The 23,826-nt window shown below is 39.7% G+C and overlaps 2 pseudogenes; both read left to right on the top strand.

Annotated features, from left to right (window-relative positions):
* LOC148024553 (glutamate--glyoxylate aminotransferase 1-like) overlaps positions 1-23,826 on the top strand; it is a 229,556-nt pseudogene that overhangs the window by 200,045 nt on the left and 5,685 nt on the right.
* LOC148024554 (putative zinc transporter At3g08650) lies at positions 6,052-15,246 on the top strand (annotated as a pseudogene).

Below are 23,826 nucleotides of genomic sequence, written 5' to 3'. Positions count from 1 at the left end.
TGTATCAGTATTATGATTTAAGTACACTTTGTCTTTATTTATACGAGCATTGTACACAGTGTAGAAACTATTTTGTATGGCCCAAATAAAGCACATAGTGCTATATTGCCACAATTTTTTTTCCCTTCTACCGTCGCTATTAGCATCACAAATTTAACTGCACAAGGCGTCGTTATTAGCATCGCAAAGCATGGTTATTTGCGTCGATATCAGCGTCGCAAATAGTGACACTGATAACGACACTAATACCGATAGTTCTATGGCATTGTCAATAATGATGCTTTTTGCGACGACGGGGGCAAATTTCTTTATTTACATTTTCATCGCTTTTAACGTCGGTATAAGGCCTATATCTTGTAGTATTTGGAGGGGCGAATGTCGTGACCCTGCGTGTCCACCACTGCAAATCTAAGGGTGGAATTTTTTTTCGCCAAGAAATTCATCACATTAATCAGTGTCATTAGGAATTTATTTTTTATTATGTGTGTCTCTTTGTTTGCATTTACATGACACACGAGCACATGTAGTTAGGCTAGGCACAATTTCTTCATTGCATTCATAATTTTAGGACACATGGTCAAATCTTTAAGTTTGTCATAACTTGAACACTATAACTTCAAATCTAGTGGTCAATAGCTTAATAGATTCCATTTTTCAAGTGCTTTTCAATGATAGGTCACATCATATGGTTTTGAGAAACTTATGGACATAGTATTTGGGTGTCACCTTTTTAGTATTAAAAAAATATGCATTGGGAGATTCCCAAACTCACTAATAGTGTTAGGGGATGACAAGAAAAGATCATGTAGATCTTTCAAATAAACTCTATGCTAACTATCCAATTGGGAAGAGCATGCAAGCTAAAACATGAGAACTAAAGCAGTTATATGATTACAACTTTTGGAAAGGAAGAAGGAGTGCATGGAGTGTTTTTTGGGATGCTTGAGTGGTTCATGTGGGCAGCTTGCATGACGGGAGATCAAAGCACAACAACATAATCTCTAATGTCCATCAGAGACAAATTCAAGAATTGTTTTTAAGAAGCTTGTTGGCGCCTTAAACAAAAGAAGCCAAAATATATTTTTTTATTTCAAGCTTTTATAAAGCTTTATGAGGTATTGAAAAAATATAAAAGGCAATGAGGAGGTTGCTGGAATTAGCATCAGCAAGCACAGAAGGTGACGAATCTAAAGACGTTGTAGTAGCTGTAGATGAGCCAGAAGGAAAAGGTGACAAGAAACGAAAAGACGAATGAAGCGGAAGCTGATAAAGGTGACACAGAGAAGGCAAGAACTATGTCCATAAGTTCACACTATATAGAAAGTTCACACTATAACTAGGAAGAAGGCAAGAACTATATAGAAAGTTCACACTATAACTAGGAAGAATAGCAACCAAACTAGTAAGAATGTAGAATTTTCTAGTTATAACTAGATAATTTTGTCATCACGAATCTTTTCTAACTAGTAAATCCCTTTTTCTAGATAGTATCTAGAAAGCTGAAGCCTTATCTAGTAACATTATCTAGTAAGTTATTGTATATCTAGTAACAATATCAACATAACTAGGAAATTTTTGTTTTCACTAGTCATAACTAGCAAGTACTATCATCTAACTAGGAATTTATGGATAGTCTTTCAAGTTAACATAGACTCATGATTTTGCTAGGTAAAACTAGTAAATAAATATTAGTTTATTTGAATTTTACATTTGTATATTACTCACTTATGAGCTAAGCTTTCGATTCCACACTTATAGCTATACTCACTAGTTTGTGTAGCCTATGCTTAGTCTAGCCTATCCATAGCCTATATCTAGCCTAGCTTATACATTAGGCTTAGGATAAGCACATGCTAGGTTAGGCATTGGCTCGATAATATAAAGTAGGAACATTATATGCTATGCATAAGAATACAACTTATATCTGGCATTTTCTAGGCACAAGGTAACCATAGAATAGGATAGGGTTGTGTTAGGTGTTGGCTCCTAGCATATGCTTACCCTATGTCTAAACTCTTCCTAGAATATGCTTAGACTATGTATACACATAGGATTGGCTTATAGTATGCCTAGTATTTGCCTAACTTGCCAAATGTGTATCCTATGCCTACCCCTTGTGTATTTATGTTAGACATACCTATGTCTAGCCACTCTATAGCCTCTATCAGTCAATCTGTATGAGGAGCCTATGCATATACCTTTCCTATATTACTAATCCAATCTAAACCTAAGCCTAAGCTTAAGCTCTATCTTACTATGAGCCTAGCCCTAACACTAACCTTTAATGTAGTATAAGCCTAGTATATATTGAGTCTAATTCTAATTTAAGGTAAAGAATATAGAGAGTAAGATAGGCTTATACATCATGTGTTACTTCTATAAAAATAAGTTGTATTTAGTCATTTTGTGGATTCTCATTAATTTTGGCCTATTGTAGTACAATTCTAACTTTTTATATGTGTGATGATCATATTGTGCTAAACAAATGATAGTAGGCAAGTAATTTGTTTTACTTTTGGTGAGCAAATAGCTAGACAAGTATAGAGATGTAATGATTGTAATATTGATCACTAGTGGAGTGCAATGTGAAATTATTACTATTATGGAGATTGTTATCACATAAAGCTATTTATATGCTTTAGCTTTAAAGCGATTGTACTCATCTATTTAGAGTGCATTGTTGTCTCTATTTTCTTTTATGTTATTCCTATTCATTACATTTTTCATTAATTAATTGTAATTATAATATTAAAAATAAAAGATTAGAGCTAAGTTGAGGCTTATGTTAGAACTAATCATTTCGAGTGCGATTGAATCATCCTCATTTACACTGGTTGCTAGTTATAATATGCTTTTGTAATTAATTTGGCTCAATTTTCCATCGCAATCATCACTCTGATACCATCGAGTTGATTCTTACACATGGTCTATGATCATAACAGCAAAGTAATGGTTGAAGTATTGGTGTAGTGAACCACTAAAATATTACACCACATACTTCATAGATTATCTTAAGGGACTGAGAATTAGCAAGATTAGTTGAAGAAGTTGATCTCTCACTTGTGCACAAGTAAGTAGCTTATTGACGAGTGGAGTGTTGTTCCCATTGCATCGAGTAGCATTTTTCTCACTTGGCTATAGGTTGAGGTGTACATGGCATCTCCCCTACATCATAAGTACCTTCATGAGTCTCATCTTGCAACATATCTACAAGCTATCAATATTGTATGGGTATATATTTGCATCAACCATGGCTATGCATGAGCATTCACCACATTGGTTAGTACCCTTGAACCACACTATCTTTTCCCTCTTCATCATGCGGACCACACATTGCCTTTTTCACCCAACCACTTAAGCATCTTAGGCCACTCAAAGACTATGTAGATAGGCCACATGATTGTTTAGCCACATTGGAGAACTCGATCACTTGAAGCACATCGTCCTAACTACTTGGAGCACTTTGGCCACATGTTTAATTAGACAAAAATTCAAGCACACTCTTCCACGTGCACATACTCAATCACATATTCACATAGTTGCACTTTATTTCAACTCACTTTACCATCTCCACTCTCTTACCCTTGATCGCGAGGCACCCTTTGACCTCATTGAGAACTTCATTTTTTTATGACAATAACCTCATTCAATAATTTAGGCCACATTAGGCACTCATGAATCACTCTAGGTAGCATTAGCACATGATTATATAATACTTAGACACTATACCACCATCGTACTCTACTACTTAGTGCTCATAGCATAGTGATGTGGATGGTTTTGGGAATGGGAATGGGGATGTGGACTAGAATTTTCCTCCTTTGTCACCATCAAAGAGGGCTCTTATAAGTGGATGGGATTGGGATTTGGGTTGGTTTGAGGATAAGCTAGGTCTAGGATGGCAAGCTAGAAAATGGCTATCCCATGTCATTATGGCTCATAGCTTTTTACTAAAAGAACACCTTAGCCACTCGATTACTTAGGCATATTGAAGCACATGATTACCTTATGCACTTCGGTAATATATAAGGCCAAATTTTCACGATTCTTGGACAAGAGTGTAAACACATTCACACATTGTAGATGCGTTTGTGCACACAATTTTTTAAAATTTGAACTCTTCTTCAAGCTTCTATCTGGTTCTTTGAATATGATATAGCTCTCTTATAGATTAGAAACCCTTCACATTAGCAAATGTTATAGGAAAAAAGATAGCATGCAATCTATTGATTTCAGTGGGGATTAGAAGAATAAGGGTATATAGCACATGAAAGATAGTGTGGAACAAGAGGTTTTACTAATGGCTAATAGGGTTTTGCATGTTTTCTACCTAATTAGCTATCAAGCCAAAGAAGCTTTGTAGGACCTCCATTGAGGCAACATGATGCATATAGATATCATCAAGATAAGGTTTCTTAAAAATGACATCTATGTGGTATTGCCCAACTCTATGTGTATTCCAAGTGTGTTGCACTCGCAAAAGGAAAAGAAGTGTTTGACAAGTTCCCAGTACCAAAACACAAACTCTTGGAGTGGCTTGATCATTAGAGATAGGCAAAGCATGGACATGGTGCTGAAGCTTTGAGATGTTTTGGCAACATTTCAGAGGTGAGTGTCACTGTTTTCTACTCGCCTCCTCTTCTGTGATCATGGACATCACCCCCACATAAGCTTTTTGTGTCATCCTAAACAATCTCATTACCAGGGATTGCACTTCATATATAACAAGGATAAAAGTTCATTGTGATCTTTATGGAAAAGGATTTAGCCAGATGGTCAAAACCTCTATTGCAACTATTTTACACAAGACTTAGGATTAAAATTCTTTGTGATATCCACAAGAAAAGATTTAGCCATATGGTCAAAACATGTATTTAACCTAGATGATAGCAAGAATAATAAATTTTTGTGATGTCCATAGAACAAGATTTAGCCAAATGTTCAAAGCCTTTATTGTATGTCAACAAGAATAAATAATTTCTGTGATCTCCATTGGAAAATATTTGATCAAATGATCAAAACCTTTATTTCATGTATTCCACATGACAATAAGGATAAAGATATTTTTGAGAAACTTTGAGCTTGTGCGACATTGTTATCAATTGAAATTGGTTGAAAACCCTTGGAGATTTTACTTTAGATTTGGAAAAAATGCAAATGGAATTTAATTGGCAAGGGCAGCTCACAGAAGCAATTGGTATAAATGTGATAGCTCACCCATAGCTAAAAGATCTTGATAATCCTTTTTAGAACAGTAGAAAGGTGATGCAAAAAACTACATCACTCTAGAGTATGCACAAAGGCTCTAGAACATTAGAAAGGTGATGCCAAAAACTACATGACTCCAAAGTACGCACAAAAGCTCCAAAATAAGCCAACAAACCGATACAAAATTTAATATTTCACTTATTGATTGCAGCTACCAATTGGTTGCTCTTGCAACTGCCTAGTACATACTTCAATCCAATTCAAATCACACAAGCAGCTGGTATAAATGTGACAGTTCACCCATAACTAAAAGATAGTTGATGCCAAAACTATACATATCTTCAAATACATCCATGTTGAGGTATAAAATTTAAAACATATCTTCAATGTGTTTTCGAAGAATGAAACACCGAAGAGTTGGAGAATAGATGACCTCCAAACACAAGTCTTCAGTCTTTAGGTACTTCTATAGTAAAAACATAGCAACTCCATCCTCCTCATTGTCCATCCTCCTCATTTTGTCTATGTCATTGGTCATGGCTTTCTTCCCCTTAGTCTTGCTTTTCTTAGGGAGAGGAAGGGTAAGCGACACATTATTGGGTGCCACTACATGCTTCCTTGTTCCCTGAGAGATTGGAGGTCGTTGAGATAATGGTACAATTTCCTCATGATGGTCTAGATTGTAACCTTGGGTAGAGAAGGGTTGAACTTCTAAGCAGATTGTGTAGCTTGAGGTGTTGACCTTGGTAGCTTGAGAGAGAGAGAGAGAGAGATGCACCGATTCACATTGTCATAGAGAGAATGCACCTAATTGAGAGAGAGAGAGAGAGAGAGAGAGAGAGAGAGAGAGAGACGCTGGGACCGTTCCCATGGTCATGTGTCCCAAGGAGGTCAAGGGCCCTTGACCCCTGCCCTGTTCTGCCTCCCCTGTCCTGTTGCCATGGCGGCAGACGACGACACCTCCCAGCATCATCACAGCCATGAGGAGGAGGATGATGCCCACCTCGACGAGCCCCCCCTCCACCCTGGGGCGCGGCACTGCTGCTTCTGTCCGTGTGTGCACGTGTGTGGTTGCAACAGTCACAAGCCATAGCCCGCCATCGTCGATCGTACCATCGGTCATCGGCTTGCATTTGACGTTCCTTGATCCTTCACGGCATGCCACTCGCATCTGGAACAGTAGTGCAGGACTCCTCATGGATCCTCTCGTAGCATGGCTGTGGATCGTGCGCCTTCCTCCTGGATGGCCTTTCTCCTTTACTTCATTTCTGTCGTAAGCTGCCACGAGAGCCCTAGCACTCGTGGCATCGGTTCTACGCAGGTGGATTCGTAGCAACTCGCATCAAGCAACAGACCAAGTATCAAAATCAGTTATGGCAACGGAGCAGGAGTCACAATGAAGGTGCAGAAAGAGAGGATCGACAATTCCCTGGTGCATGATGGTGGTATCACCAAGACGGCGTCCAAGGGGCCTAAAAGAGTGGTCGTATCCACTGTTGCCCTCCTCACCCTCGTCATGGCAAGGACAATAGGTTTAGGTGCATTTCCATTTTTCTTTATGGACTTGCAGGCACAATGGGCTGGGATATGCAATGGTATTGCTGCAGGTGTAATGCTAGCAGCTAGCTTCGACCTTTTCCAAGAAGGACAAAGGTACGGTGGAGGCACCTGGGTTGTTATGGGCATCATTGCCGGAGGATTCTTCATTCTTTGCTTTCAGAAGTTTCTGGAAAGATATGGTGAGGTTAGCATGTTGGATCTCAAAGGAGCTGATGCAAAGAAGATGATGTTGGTGATTGGCATCATGACATTGCACTCTTTTGGTGAGGGTTCAGGAGTGGGAGTCTCGTTTGCTGGCCCTAGAGGGCTTCTGTAGGGGATTATGGTTACACTTGCAATTGCAATGCACAATATTCCAGAAGGATTGGCCATGGTTCTGGCATCTCGTGGCATTTCTTCTCAAAGTGCCATGCTTTGGAGTATTTGTTAGATATGATCAATGCCCCACCCTCATTAGGTGCTACCAATGTTCCATGGTGCTCAAAGTTGTAAGGCCCCCATTATGAGGAGAAGCCAAATGTGAGCCCGGACATTGGTTGAGTCCTGACTTGTATATCAGATGAGGTCTATGTGACCGGATGGCAAAAAGGTGACTGTTGTGGGTCTAATCTTTGGGTTAGACGGAGTGGTTAAGCTGGTAGCAACTCGAGGCACATTGCATTGAGTTGCGTGGTAAGGGAGTTAAAAGGGGCCCCTATTGTGGGGTCCGGGGGCCGCGGAAGCGGCCCCTGGCTGGGGGGTCCCAGGGGGGCCAGCGGCCCCCCTGGCGGGGGTCCGGGGGCAGCGCCCCCGGCCCGATGGTAAAGGGAATATTCCCTGGAATATTCCCTGGCCGACTAGTGGAGGCTCATATGGTAGGTCGGTCAGCAGGCCGACCTAACGACCTTCGCGGGCTATAAAAGCTAAACCCCTTCGCAGCCATCTCACACTTATCTTTCACCCAGTCAGAGTTGTTGTTCCAGCTAGCCTTAAGCTCTTCACCTATCTTCTGTCTAGATCGCCATCTAAGCTTCACACAGTGGAAGCGCACGGGTGGACAGAGCCATCTTTGTATCAGTTGTTTGGAGTTAAAGAATTTTACTGATTCTCCTCTTATCTGTTGTGTACTCTCTATCTCTTTCTCAGATTCTGTTCGCTGCGCCGTGTAATATTTTACATGGTATCAGAGCCCAGGGGGCTCTAGAGATCGGAGAGCGTGCAAGAGGCAAAGGCTTCAACAGCAAAGAGAAACGATGTCGACTCCGGGAAGCAGTTCTGGCGCATCAGGAAGCGGTGCAGGAGGTGGTGCTGCTGTACCGGCTATTCAAACACTGAGGATTCGTCCACCAACCTTCAGCGAAGGCAAGTTAGATGGTACAAACTACACCTTGTGGAAGTTCAAAATTACTACTATCCTTGATTCTTATGAGCTTCTGGAGACTGTGCTGGGGACTGACGCAGAACCACAGCCTACCCCCGACCCATCAAATCCTAGTGTGATGATTCCTCCGAATGCAGATCTTCTACGAGCTTGGAAACGAAGGAATGCAGATGCATTGTGTGCCTTAGTTACAAGCTGTTCTGACAGTGTTTTGACTCTGATTCAGCATACAACCAAAGCGTCAGAGGCTTGGAATGTACTAAGGAGTCAGTATGAAACACGAAACCAAACAAGGATTCAAAACTTGGAGAATCAACTAGCAGCGGAGAAGTTTGCTGAAGGAGAGACGGTTGAAGCATTCATCACTCGGATTAAGAATCTGCGCGACCAGATGGCTGGCGCTGGGATACAAAAGACTAGCGAAGAGCTAGCTCGGAGGTGTCTTCGGATTTGTCCACAAAAGTTTGATGGACTAGTAACTGCCCTTAATACTCAGGTGAGACCTCAAGCTTTGACTTTTGAGGAGTTTTGTGCATTATTAATGGAGGAGGAGTTGAGGCTGAAAGCCCGAGAAGGAAGCAACAATGGAGATGCTGCATTCTCTGCCAATGCAAAAGGCAAAGGTGTTTCCTCCACCAAAAATGATGGTGACAAAAAGAAAAAGGGCGGCAAGAAGAAGTTTCAAGGAGAGTGCTTCTACTGTAAGAAGAAAGGACATGCGATTGCAGATTGTCGTGTCAAGAAGGCAGATGAAAAGAATGGTACCCTTAAAACTAAAGGGAAAGAGACAGCCAATACGGCTGAAGCAGAGTTGGAATTATTCATGGCGACCATTGAGGAAGTGTGCTCCTCGGCGCAAGAAGAATCTACCACTGACTCTTGGGTGTTGGATAGTGGGGCCTCCCGTCACATGACCAACAAGAAAGGTCTATACAGTTCTATGCAGCCTCTACAAGAATCCATCACTGTGACGGTTGGAAATGATGCTAAATGCCCTGCTGCGGGCACAGGTACTATTTCTTTTGTTGCTGCAAATGGTGAAGTCAAAAAGCTTTCAAATGTGTTGTATGTTCCCGAAATCAGGAGAAATCTCTTATCAGTTGCTGCCATAACTGATCTTGGTCATGAAGTGAGGTTCAAGAAGACAGGTGCAGAAATTATTGATAGTGCTGGCACAATTGTTGGAAAAGGAGAAAGAAGGAACAACCTGTATGAGCTAAGTGCTCTTACAGCCACCGCTGGAGTGGGCACAAGTAAGCTTTGGCATGAAAGGTTTGGACACATCGGATTTGCAGTATTGAAGGAGATGCAAAAGCAAGGTATGGTTGCTCACCTACCTACAATAACTGAATTGAAGGAACCATGTGAAGCTTGTATGATGGGCAAGCAACAGAGAAAGGCATTTCCACAAGAAAGCAAGAATAGAGCACATGCTCCTCTAGAGTTGGTGCATGCTGACTTGTGTGGTAAGATGCCTACACAGGCCTTGGGGGGATCTTCTTATTTTATGTTGATTGTCGATGACTACACTAGGAAGATGTGGGTGTACTTCCTTCGTGATAAGGCTCAAGCTTTTGGTAAGTTTAAAGAATGGCTAATACTTGTTGAGAATGAAACAGGGAAAAGTGTGAAGAAATTTAGAACAGATGGTGGTGGTGAGTTCAACTCAAAGGAGTTTGAAGGCTTTTGCAAGAGCAAAGGGATCAAGCGTCAATTGACGACGCCTCACACACCTCAGCAGAATGGTGTTGTGGAACGCAGGAATCGTACCATTGTGGAGATGGCAAGATGCATGCTAAAGGGCAAGGGATTGCCTAACCATTTTTGGGCTGAAGCTGTTAATACTGCAGTCTACATTCTAAATCGGAGCTACATAAAGGCTCTCAAGGGAAAAACACCTCATGAGGCTTACATTGGTAAGAAACCATCTGTTTCACATTTCAGAATTTTTGGATGTGAATGTTATGCACATGTTCCAGATGAGAAGAGAAACAAGTTACAACCAAAAAGCAGAAAATGTATCTTCTTGGGTTATAGTGATGAGCAGAAGGCTTACAAGTTATATGACCAAGAGGCAAAGAAGATCATCGCGAGCCGTGATGTGGTGTTCAAGGAGGAGCCGCATACAGTGGAGGAGGAGAAGGCAAGGTCTTCCACTTTATCATCAAGCGAAGAAGTAGTCCACTATGAACCTGTCCCGAGAGCTATCCCTATCCTTAAGGAGGAGGAAGCATCATCTTCAGATGATGAGGAAAAAGTTCACCAACCTGACATCACCCCACCGGAAAAGCCATTGCCGCGCTGGGTGAAGCAGCTCTATGACCACAATAATCCTATGCCTGCATCTGTTGAGGAGAAGGCAGACGGACCAAGGAGGTCTCAGAGAATAGAGGAGCAAAGGAGGGCTTCTGCTCACATAGTCAACATGGCCTTGATGGTTGAGATTATGAGAGAAGTAAAGGAGCCAACTGACTTAGAAGAAGCACTTGCAGATCCATCATGGAAGGCTGCTATGCAGGCGGAGTATGACAGCATAATGAAGAATGACACTTGGGAGCTAGTGGATCGGCCAGCAAAGCGGAAGATTATTGGCACCAAGTGGATCTGGAAGGTAAAGTACAAGGCTGATGGTACCTTAGAAAAGTACAAAGCTAGACTGGTTGCCCAAGGATTTTCACAAGTTGAAGGGTTTGATTTTCAAGAGTCATTTGCCCCAACTGCCAGAATGACCACTATTCGCACGGTACTTGCAGTGGCTGCCCACAAGAAGTGGCCAGTGTACCAAATGGATGTTAAGTCAGCGTTCTTAAATGGTGACCTCAAGGAGGAGGTGTACGTGGCTCAGCCACCAGGGTTTGAGGCCCCCCATTCTGAGAACAAAGTGTGTAAACTGAAGAAGGCATTGTATGGGCTGAAACAAGCCCCCAGAGCATGGTACCAGCGGATAGATAGGTTCTTTTTAAACCTAAACTTCAAAAGATGTGCCTCAGATGCTAACTTGTATGTTTACAGGGATGGTAAAAAGTCTGTAGTGATTGTCCTATATGTGGACGACCTTCTTATTACAGGTGACTATGAAGATATGATCAACCAAACTCGAAAGGCTTTGAGTTTTGAGTTTGAAATGACAGACTTGGGCTTGTTGCACTATTGTTTGGGGATTGAAGTCTGGCAAGAGCCAGGAAAGATCTTCATCTCTCAGAAGAAGTATGCATGGGAGATCTTGAAGGCATTTGGCATGACCGAGTGCAAGGAGATAGCTACACCTATGGAGGTGAATGTAAAGTTATCCGTTGAGGATACATCAGCACTAGCAGACATTGGGAGGTATAGGAGGTTGGTCGGCAGTCTAATCTACTTGTGTAACACCAGACCAGATATCAGTTTTGCTGTTGGTGTTTTGAGCAGGTTCTCAAACAAACCTCATGAGAGTCATTGGAAGGCTGGGATGCGGGTGCTCAAATACTTGAAGAAAACTCTTGACTATGGTATCACATACAGTTTCGGAACTTCTCTTGTGGGGAACTGTGACTCAGATTGGGCAGGAGACATTGATTCCAGGAAGTCAGTTTCTGGTTATTGTTTCTCTTTGGGTTCAGGAATTTTCTCTTGGATTAGTAAGAAGCAACCAACAGTGGCATTGTCTTCTACCGAAGCAGAGTACAAGGCAGCTTGTTTTGCTGCATGTGAGGCCGTATGGTTGAGAAGGATTCTATGGCATATGGGAGTGCAGGATGAAGAACCAACTGTGCTGAGATGTGACAATCAGAGTTGCATCGCCATTGCCAAAAATCCAGTGTTTCATGCACGCACCAAACATATAGAGATCCAGTATCACTATGTGCGTGATTTGATGGAGGATGGGATAGTGGAATTGGTCTACTGTCCAACAGAGGAGAATGGAGCAGATATCTTCACCAAAGCACTTACGAAGGATCTGCTTCAAGTTCATCTTCAGAGACTCGGCATTGGGCCGAGGAGATAGTTCACCTATGGGTGGACATTGAGGGGGGGTGTTAGATATGATCAATGCCCCACCCTCATTAGGTGCTACCAATGTTCCATGGTGCTCAAAGTTGTAAGGCCCCCATTATGAGGAGAAGCCAAATGTGAGCCCGGACATTGGTTGAGTCCTGACTTGTATATCAGATGAGGTCTATGTGACCGGATGGCAAAAAGGTGACTGTTGTGGGTCTAATCTTTGGGTTAGACGGAGTGGTTAAGCTGGTAGCAACTCGAGGCACATTGCATTGAGTTGCGTGGTAAGGGAGTTAAAAGGGGCCCCTATTGTGGGGTCCGGGGGCCGCGGAAGCGGCCCCTGGCTGGGGGGTCCCAGGGGGGCCAGCGGCCCCCCTGGCGGGGGTCCGGGGGCAGCGCCCCCGGCCCGATGGTAAAGGGAATATTCCCTGGAATATTCCCTGGCCGACTAGTGGAGGCTCATATGGTAGGTCGGTCAGCAGGCCGACCTAACGACCTTCGCGGGCTATAAAAGCTAAACCCCTTCGCAGCCATCTCACACTTATCTTTCACCCAGTCAGAGTTGTTGTTCCAGCTAGCCTTAAGCTCTTCACCTATCTTCTGTCTAGATCGCCATCTAAGCTTCACACAGTGGAAGCGCACGGGTGGACAGAGCCATCTTTGTATCAGTTGTTTGGAGTTAAAGAATTTTACTGATTCTCCTCTTATCTGTTGTGTACTCTCTATCTCTTTCTCAGATTCTGTTCGCTGCGCCGTGTAATATTTTACAGTATTTTCACCTCTGCTCAAAGTGCCATGCTTTGGAGTATTTTCACCTCCTTACCTCAGCCTTTGGTGGCAGTTCCTGCTTTCATGTGTGCAGAAGCATTTCAAAAATTCCTTCCATCGTGTATGGGGTTTGCAGAAGGCTGTATGATATGGATGGTTTTGGCTGAGGTTGTACCTGTCAGCTTGAAGGAAGCAAAGCCTCAACAAGTAGCTTCAGCTGCAACACTTTCTGTGGCATTTATGGACTCTTTAAGTGCTGCCATGGAGAACTTTGATGAAACGAAATGCTTGGAAGTTCTGAGGCCAACAACGAATATTTTGACTGATGATCCTTAGACTGTTGCTGTGACCGTGAGCTTTAAACTGATGGGTGAGAGTCTACTCACAGACCTTCTCTGTCCAGGAAATGATCGCATCACAGGCATACTTTCTTGCCTGATTTACATTTGCTATTTGCAACGTGCTTCCTGTGAAGGAATTGTGATTCGTCCTGCAACCTAATCTCAGTGCTTGTGTCGAGGTCTACATGCAAAATTCTGAAAGCATTCTCGTTCATGTGGGATTTTAAAATGATTACACGATGTTGGAAGTGGCACGCGAAGCAGTAATCCTGACGTCTCTCGAAAGAGAAGATGACAATGTCTGCTTGAAACCAAGCATGTAAGGTGGGCTTATGGGGATACACCTGGGAACCCATATCTGAAGAACAACAGTGCGCTTCCCTTCCGTCTTTTGATGATCTTCGAACAACCCCCTGCCATCTAGGCTTATGACATTAAGGCTGCATGCCTTTTCTTCCAGCAACAAGTCTGAGGCAACAGCCAATACATTATTCCCCACCTAAGGAATTTTCCACTCCATTTAGGCACTCTTATCCAACTTTGTAAACTTCTGTCTCTGCAGCATTTCCATCATGCTTGGAAGGAGCGATGACAACGAAATCAGGACCTCTGCGAGCATACAGAGCATATGATTAATGACCAACGGAGAGGTTGAAGTGCGCATCTATGCATCTGCTTCCATTGTTTTTTCTTGTTCTAAAACGCTAATAGTTACTTACTACTAAACTTCAAGAAGGAATCATTTAAGGTAAAGTAAAGTTGATCCTCTAATATATTTATATGTGTGCATTTCCTTTGGCTTACAGTTTGCCTCGTTTTGGTCATGTTTTGAGTTCAAGAGTAGTTTCTCAAGCTGATTGTTATCTATGGTAGTAATTCAGGGTACTCATTGTGAGAGTTTCTTAATTTCTTGACTTTTACTCAGATTCATGATGATCGTCCTCGTTCGTTATTCCATTGATGAGCGTCTATATTCTAGCTGATGATACATTGCTTCGTTTATATTCTTTATTCTAGCTAATGATACATTGTTTCGTTTATATTCTTTCCAGCTGATGGGGGCATCAAGAGTACACATTATCATCAAGAAATGGCTTCTCGTGGCATAGTTTATGATATGGATATTGATCCATACAACAAGATAGCAGTAACTGTTGGATAGGTTGGAAGTTCTTTTCATGGAAGGTTACCACAAGTTTTATATTGAAACATGATTGGCTAATATGTTAAGTTATTTGTCTTGTATGGTTTTAGGATAAGAAGCTAAACATGCTCAATCTTGCTAGTGGAAAGTCTGTAAGATGCTTCAAACAAGAAGGAGAAGTTGGTGAGCCCATAAAAGTATGAACAATGAATTCCTTGTTTTCACCTGCTCAATTTACTATCAGATGGTGTAAATAAAAGGGCAAAAAAGGTATGTGTGTTTTGATGTTTTACAAATGGTGCATAAGATCAAATTGATGTTGTTTTTACAAGGATTTATCCTCTCTTCAAATAAGAAATCTCAATATAATAAGGATTGAACCTTGTTCTTCTTAAGGTTGACCACTTGAAGATAATTGGCAAAGCCACATCTCTTTATATCTCACTTTTTCTGTCAGCAGATTTGCTACTTTTGATCTTTAAGACATTGGGTTTGTGTACAATATTTGTCATCATAGTTTGTGATGTCTTTTTCCCCTTTCTGTGGTAGGTTCGCATTGATCCTAGTGGGTCATAAGTACTCTGATCACATTCTGATAAGAGCATGCACATGTATGACATATCAGATGGAAGCATTTTATCCCTGGGGCAAGGTCATGCTGAAGTAATAATAGGGATAGCTTTCATGCCTGATTGCAAGCGGCTAATATCGATAAGGTTAAGGTGGCCTTTAGAGTTGTATATATGCTGACCTTGGCTTCTTTACTATAACTTTTTCACTTGGTGATGCAAATGTATGGTTTTCAAAGAGTTCAATGGAGAGAGTTGAGTTGCATATTTGTTTGGAGGCTTCCTAATCTTCTGACTAAGATGATGTGGAAGTGCTGTAGTTCTGACTCAAAAGGGAAACTAAACAATACTTCTTTAAACCCCTTGAGACGTGACAAGTCTCAGACACAAGAGTTGGATGCTTTTGGTACTCTTGTTACTACTGGACCTCAGCTTGCAAGTAGTACAACTCCTGCATTTAAGTTTAGTGTGTCCCTGTTGCCGCATTGGGCACAGGCCAAGGTTGCAGAGACCATTCTAGAAAATAATGAGAGTGAATCAGAAGATTTAAGTTTTTGTTCTTTTGAATCAATATGGGAGGCCAAAGTTTGTAGTGCAACATGTTTTTGAAATACTAACATCAACATATATGTTAATAGGAATAAATATGGAAACTCTAGCTGAATTTTTATGATGCCTTTGATGCCCAAGAAAATATGTTGCTTTAGCTAGATTTCCATATGATGGTTTATTTTGTCTCTGGGATTTCAAGTCTGTAGCATTGATAGCCAAAGTCAGAGCAGCAACTATATCCATGCCAAAAAGTTGGATTCATGTTGCTTCAGATGGAAGTTTTTTTGTTACAGCAGGTGCTAATCACTTGAAACATTGGACTATCAGGTCAAATGTAGGACATCAATGATCTGGAATAGGCCCGGGTCTTGTCCTAGATGGGAGAAATGTTCATCTTGGTAGTCTGTGTGAAAATTCTTTTGCGGTAGTAACATCTTGAGAAGATTCACGAGATGGAGATGTCCAACCGGTTTATGCCTTGACCTGCACAGGCATGCCCAAGTAGGCTTTAACCAACTTTTTCTGTTTGGCACTATTCTCAATTCTGCTACTAATTTAGTATAATTAGTGAATTGAGGATTGTGGTTGACACATATGATGTTCAACAGGAATAGTATGCCTTCTACATTGTGAACTTGCATTGAAAAAATGGGTTAATCTTAAGGTATCATTTGATATGCAAGCAAGGATCTCTCTATGGTTGCCTATCTACAAACATCAACAATAGTTTTAGCTACTTGTTGTAGGTTCGACAAGGCCATGGTTTAGCCATTTCAAGTTTGCACATTGCTTTTGCATGCAGTGATGGTATTGTGCAGATTTTCATGTTTGAGTCTCTTGCATTTACTGCAACTTTTCCTTGACCAGCGCCATTTGGATTCCATGACTTGACAAATACAAACACATGCTCCTGAGTCCTACCTTGCCGCACATAATGTAAATGGGATCTCATATCCTGATGCTGTTGCTTTTCAATTTGCAACATCACACAAGCTTGGTAAGTTTTATTTTGAGATAGCATTAGTGAGTCCTTACATTGAGAAGAAACTTAAAGCTGTTAGGCGTAAAGTGCTTCAATTTTGATAATACATTAGTCAGGTTTCTCTTCAATCACTATTTTTACATCAAATACTTTGATTCTTCCAATTGTTGTATATGCCGATCATAGTTTCTTTTTTTGGGATATTGAGAACTTTTCAAAGGTCAGGACCTCTATTCCAGTATTGTTTAGGCCTATGCTTCTTAGAAGTTGTTAAGTTCTCTATTGAGTGGAAGATTAATGGTATCTGTCTCTTTAACATTATCTCTTTTGTGACCTTGGGAGGGTTGGTAGTGCTATTAAAGAACTTTTAAGTAACAACTTAAAAATGCTTGGGACATCAGAGGACATATTTGAATGCATTGCATGTATCCTCTTTGTCATAGGTTAGGTCTGGCATGATACATAGCATGTATCACTTCTCTACTGCTGAAGTATTTTTGAAAAAGGCCATGGTAGTTATGCATCGTAGTTCAAAAGAATCATACTCTATCCTCTGATATGGTCATGTGGGGACCCCCCTCCCTTGTTGCTTATAGGCACATATCCCACTCACTTGCTAATGAGTCACCTTCTTCCTTGAAGGAAATAGTGAGTGGAAAGGAATCGCCTCATATTTAGACCTAGTCCCACCCTCCCGATTGATCAATGCCAAGTTTGGATTAGTTTTGGGTTGCATGAAAGTGTATCTTCAATGTTGGGTTGTTTTTCGCCCATTTTGGGTTGTTTGGGGGCAGATCTGAAGGATAACTTAGTTGTGAGTAAGGGATAGGTGCTAGGATAGCAGGGCAACTTGATGTTGAGCAGATTCTAGGGCTGCAAATGACACGATGCCCTAAAAACGAGGTTATTGACAAGTGTTGGTGCAGAAATTAGGGTTTTAGACAGTAGAACCCTAATAACCAACACGTGACCTTATTTTTTATCTTTGAAACAACAGAGGTTGCTGTTACAACACTTTCTTGGCAGCATATTGAATTGTTCTCTCTCCTCTACTATGTTCTGCCTCATCTTAGCAAATCTGAAGATATTCAACATTGTTTTGTTGAAATCAGGCCTTATTACTGCTGTAATTAGGGTTTTTCTGTTGTCTCAAGAAGTGCACCATTGAATATTGGCCATTCTCAGTTTTGCTCACCTATTTGAAGGTGGACAACTCTTATATGCTCTTGGAGGTTTGGCAACAATGATGGGTCAGTGGCTTCTTTTGCTTGGCTGGCAAGCATTAGAGAAATATAATCTTCAAGTTGCACTTAGTGTACAGTGGCTCATGGTGCAAAAACAAGTTATAATAAAAGATACAGTCATTGGAAGTTTAAGCCTAGATAATGTTAATGTAGTAGAATAGGGACAATTTGGATTTCACATTATAGTTTGCTACTTAATTGGCAAAAATTCTATTATTCACTTTTACTTTATTAAAATCACTTTTTAAATCAAGTATTTTTCTATTATTATTTATATAAAAAATATTAAAATGACATTCTATGAGATTTGATTATGTCATTATATGCCTCCTATATGCTAAGTTTATATGATAAAGTTACTACATAGATGTGATATGTTATAATTTCTTATATGGTAACTTTTTCGATGAAGTTACTATATAGATAACGCCTATTTCTGAAGTTACTATATAGTAACTTTTTTTATAAAGTTACTATATAGATAGTTATGATAATAAACTTCCTATATAGTAAGTTAACCAAAAAAAGCTTTCTATATGGTAAGTTAACTAGAAAAATGTTTCTATATTGGAAACTATGTTTCTGGATTGGCAATCTAGTAAAATTTGATTTTTCCTATATTAGACTCTTTCTAGTTATGTGGAAATCTAACTAGCAAATTCTCTTTTTTTTACTATATAGTAAGTGGTTTAGAGTTTCTTGTGGTGCCAAAACCGACTGTTTGAAGACAATGAGAAAGTTCTGTGCGCTAAACTTGATTGAAGCCTCAAAGTGCATTGCGACAAAAACCACAATCCAAGAGGGATGCTTTGAAAATTATTGAAGAATCTGAGCATCATAACTGTGTTCAAACAAAACTCTTACCACTTATGTGCCATCAAAAGATCCAAACTGTATGATTCCCTCTTATGAGGTCTTCTTAGAGGTGGTTCACCAGAACGGAAGAACTATTCACGGGTTCCAAGGAGGGCTTTTCTTCTAACCAATAGAGGATTATTTTCATCTACCAAGCCTTTAACTTGGTTTCATAGATCTATCATGAATTTTTGAAGAAGGGTTATGAAGCTCCTTTTCACTAGTGGTATTATCAACTTTGGTGTAAATAAGTTATTCCTAGCTCATGAACTTACTGCATCTAAACTTCTTCTTCTTTGTGAATTTTCCACTATTATTCCATGTATCAACATTGACATCCAAACAATTGACCATCTTTCTCCTCATGATTGATGTTTGAACACCTAGTTTGGTATGTAATTCACTTGTTAGAGTTTCGGATTTGAACTTAGAACTCCCATCTCAAAGCATCCCTATAGCGAGCGACTTTCATGTACCCCTTGCGCAAACCTCATGCGACATCTAGTGAACCCAATGTGAAAGCATCCCTTATAATTATCGAGATGGGAGACTCTTCGAATAAGCCATCCACTTCATCGATTGCTTCTTCCTTTTCAATCGATGAGATGAAGACTTTATTGGAAACTCTTTTTTCAGCTATTATAATAGAGAATCAACATATGGAGTTATCTATGCAGCAACAATAGCAATAACATCAGCAACAATTGGATCAACAATGAAGGTTGCTTCAAGAAAAAGAGCATATACATGGAGTGGCCAAGGCGATCGAGGCTGTGGTTAGTGAGCACAAATTATTTGATGGCTGGAAATTTTCAACCTATCTTATAGACTTTCAAAGCCAGATGCACTTATTCGGAGCTCCATTCAATTGGAGCAACTATTTCCTATGGCTTGCCATGCCTGCTTTGCGGTTTAGAGTGACAAATCTGTTTGTGCAAGACTCAAACTAGAATGTTTTCAAGAAAGCGCTCAAAGATGAATATTTTTTGGAGGACTATGGTATTGCTACACAGAAGACACTTAGAGAATGGGGTCTATCAGGCCAACAAAGAACTTGTTGCTTTCGAATTATTGTGGGAGTTTGAAGAACACTACGACCAGCTGGATGCACTTGAGTAAAGATCCCTAAACTCAGAGAAAGTGGAGTTATTCTTCCAAGTGACCGATCCTGCACTTTAAGATGATTTGGGAGAGCTTCTTGAAGACCGTATGCAACTTATGGGATTGAAGAAAGATTGGCAGCATGCTGTTGATGCGGTCTCTACATTGACAAAGAGGTGGAGATGGAAGGCTCGCTTGCAGAACGACATGAAATCACCTCCACCGATCTCTTATCCTACTTTGATTTCTCCTAATTCTCTTGTTGCTCCATCCACTTCATCTTCTATTTCTCATCCTTTGTCTATACCTACTTCTATGCCTATGCCTATGTCTATTCCTGTTGCGGTTGATAGATAATCTACAATACCAACTGTCGAAGATATGATAGAGTGAATTTTAAAGAACTTAAAATACCTACAATTCAAGATGACTAGAAGGGAGCAGCAATCATCTCCTGTTTCAGGACCAACTTCATCTACCCCTGCAAATTCTTCCAAAACGGTAAACTCTCAGGGAGTTGAAGTGCTTGTTAAGGAGAAGCGAAAAAGAGATGATGATCCAGATTCCCAGCCTTCTTATTTAGAACAAGAGCAGAGTATGGTTGAAGTTTAAAAGCTGAAAGTACATGAAGATGAGAAAGCCCCAAAAACAAAAGATCCAAAGCCAAAAAAGCAACCTGAATTTGAGCTGCTTTACGACACTGACTTGAAGAAGATTGAGGAGAATAATTATGATGAGAAGATTAATAATGATGGGCTATTCTGCTCGGATATTATTAATGATCTTTTAGCATTGCTGAAAACTGAAAATCAAGAGATGTCATATGTCTTACAGGTCAATTCTCTGGCGATGAATTGTGAGATCGCTGATCTCATGTAACAAGAAAATTTGGGTGCTCAGAATTCTCAGCAAAAAGTGTTCTTTGCTGAAATATTTCAGCAAAAAGAGTTGGGTATTTTTTATACATAGTAAAATTTGTGTTTTCGAGGGTATTTGCAGCAAGAGCTTAAATTTGCAGGTTGTAGCAAAGAAGCCAGAGTACAACAACAATATAAGACAGTTGACAATAAGGTTAAATAACCTTTGGATAGTGTTGATGATTTGCCAAAGTTTACACCATTTATGGAGAAGGATATGGATAAGATTGCAGTCACAGGATGGTCTGATGATCAACAAGCCAGATATAATTTGGATGCTGTGATGAACTATGACAAGCCGCTGGATGCAAAGATGATCTACGAAGACATACTTACTTTGATTCTTCCATATGATCCAAGAGGATGCTATGGTAATCAATGTCAACTTACCTACTTGTCATATTACCGAAATGATTTTCCACATGATGCCAGTGGGAACAATGTTGTGAATGGTAAACAAGTTGGCACATGTTGGAGGATGTGCAGGTTTGGAGGGGCGGATGTCGTGACCCTACGCGTCCACCATTGCGAATCTAAGGGCAGAGTTTTTTTGCCAAGAAATTGATCACATTAGTCAACGTCATTAGGAATTTATTTTTCATTATGTGTGTCTCTTTGTTTGCATTTGCATGACGCACGAGCACATGTAGTTAGGCTAGGCACAATTTCTTCATTGCATTCATAAATTTTTTTGTGGAAGCATAGCTCGATTGATTGCATAGCATGGATTCTAATTGCAAACTGCATGAGTGATTGGGCACGAAGTTCTTTTCCAAAGCATGTTCTTGATAGGGCACATTGCATGGAAAAACAAGTTCATACGAAGAAATCCGTTTTGAGAACTTAAGGATCAAAGGAAAAGGTCGTAAGTTTTACATTGTTAGCGAGTATTTCTTGAAGGGACATGTATGTCAAGTGTTCTAGCCTACAAGAAGCACATGAAGAGTTTGATAAGCTACCATGTTGAAGCATTGCATCATAGGGCATAATGATCATTGGAATACATATATGTTCATTGAATTGGCCACAATTTATGAGTATGTAGTAAGAATCCAAGGAAGAAAATGATCCATTATACAAATTTCTATTTTGACTATGCCAAATGATGATACTATTCATCTAGTTTCTGATTTCACTCGATATAATACCGAGGTTCGAATTTACATTGATCAACAGCTCCACAATCAACAGATTAAGTCTCCAATCAATGTTCTTCCATTTCTTTCCCAATTGATGAAGAGTTATATTGGGAGGGGATGACAAGAAAAGATCATGCAGATATTTCAAATCAACTCCATGCTAACTATGCAATTGGGAAGAGCATGCAAGCTAAAACATGAGAACTGAAGCAATTATCTGATTACAACTTTTGGAAAGGAAGAAGGAGTGAATGGAGTGTTTTTTGGCATGTTGAGTGGTTCATTTGGGCGGCTTGCATGAGGGGAGATCAAAGCACAGCAACATAATCTCTAATGTCCATTAGAGACGAATTCAAGAATGTTTTTTTTAAAGCTTGTTATTGGAACCTTAAACAAAAGAAGTCAAAAGAAATTTTTTGATTTCAAGCTTTTCTAAAGCTTTATGAGGCATCGAAGAAATATAAAAGGCAATGAGGAGGCCACTGGAGTCGACATCAGCAAGCATAGAAGGTGACGAATCTAAAGACGTTGTAGTAGCTGCAGATGAGCTAGAAGGAAAAGGTGACAAGAAACGAAAATATGTACGAAGCGGAAGATGATGAAGGTGATGCAGAGAAGGCAAGTACACCGCAGGTACAAAATGAAGACATAGCTGAAGCCTCATCAGCAAACAAGACTAGTAGAACGAGTGAAGATTTGAAGATAAAAACAAATACTTCGGCAAACGAGAAGTTGCAAAGGGTGTCCACAAGGAACTTTCAATCGATCCCCATATAGGAAAAAAAGAGAACTTCCCACGGAATTCCCTAGTTGAAAATACATATAAGTGGGGAAAGTAAAAACTAGGGAAAATGGGACATTTCCTAGTGAGAATAAGTAGGGAATCACATAAGACCTTTCCTATGTAGGAAATATTTCCTACATAGGAAAATACAAAATTTTCTATGTAGTAAATAGTTCCTATATAGGAAATATTTCATATATAGGAAAAAATTTCTAGAGGTGATTCCCTAGGTACTCTCACTAGGAAATCTCTCATTTTTCCTATTTTTTTACATTCCCTACTTATATGTACTTTCAACTAGGGAATTCCTTGGGAATTCTCTTTTTTCCTTATCACTTTATCTACTTTGCCCTTCCTCTTAGACAAGCTAATATCAAACAAGAAATTGCACAATAAATTTTTAACTAGAAAATTATATAGAGAATGTCATCATTTCTAAGTAAGGATCAATAACATACATCTAATGATCAAAATAGATTAAACAAATTCAGACATCAACATCTACTTCTAGCAACCAAAAGAAAAAGGAAAATAATTTTAAAGGAGCATAGAACTAAAAACTAATTAAGCAACATGTGTGTCTTGATTGTTTTATCCCTTAAATCTCCAATATGTTGCAAAGTAATAAATGTTTCAGTAATCTCTCAAATCTCCAATATGTTAAAAAGCAATAAATTCTTAACTCAAAGTAGAAGTTATGCTAAACTTCCACATCATCTAAACTAATCACATTGCTATTTTTGTTTAATACAACTTTGCCATTTCCTAGTAGCCAATAAAGAATCTCCTTAATCATATCATCACTTGTTGGCTTTTTGTATCCTTAATCAAGACTCGAAAGCTAGCTTCAGTCTTTTTGAGATTCATGTATGTACTCTTTAAAGAAAAGTACATATAATGAATTGTAGGCACACCAAGATACTTCAAAAGTATGGTTTCCATGTTCTCTTTTGTCATATTAACCTGCATTGAATAACAAAAAGAGAATAAGTAACTTATTATACTATGTATAGATAATTAAATGACACGAATTATAATATGAAAAGCCATAAATTTAACAACATGACTATTATATATATATATATATATATATAAACTATAAAACTACCCTTTAAGCATCATTTGAAAGGTTAATCTCAAAGCTACAAATTGAACTACATGACTACAATTATATATATCTAATTAAAATATAAATTAACAATAAAGTTACCCTTTGAGTATCATTTGAAATGTTAATCTCAATGCCTTGGTTTGGGAGATCTTTAAATTCCTAATTCAAAATAAAATAAAAAATTTAGATTATGCTTTTCATGTATGACATAAG

This window comes from Lygodium microphyllum, chromosome 15 (genome assembly GCF_053477565.2).
Source record: "Lygodium microphyllum isolate KBCC chromosome 15, Lygodium_microphyllum_v1.1.10, whole genome shotgun sequence".
Classification (NCBI taxonomy): domain Eukaryota; kingdom Viridiplantae; phylum Streptophyta; class Polypodiopsida; order Schizaeales; family Lygodiaceae; genus Lygodium; species Lygodium microphyllum.
This window is presented reverse-complemented; position numbering and strand designations above follow the sequence as displayed.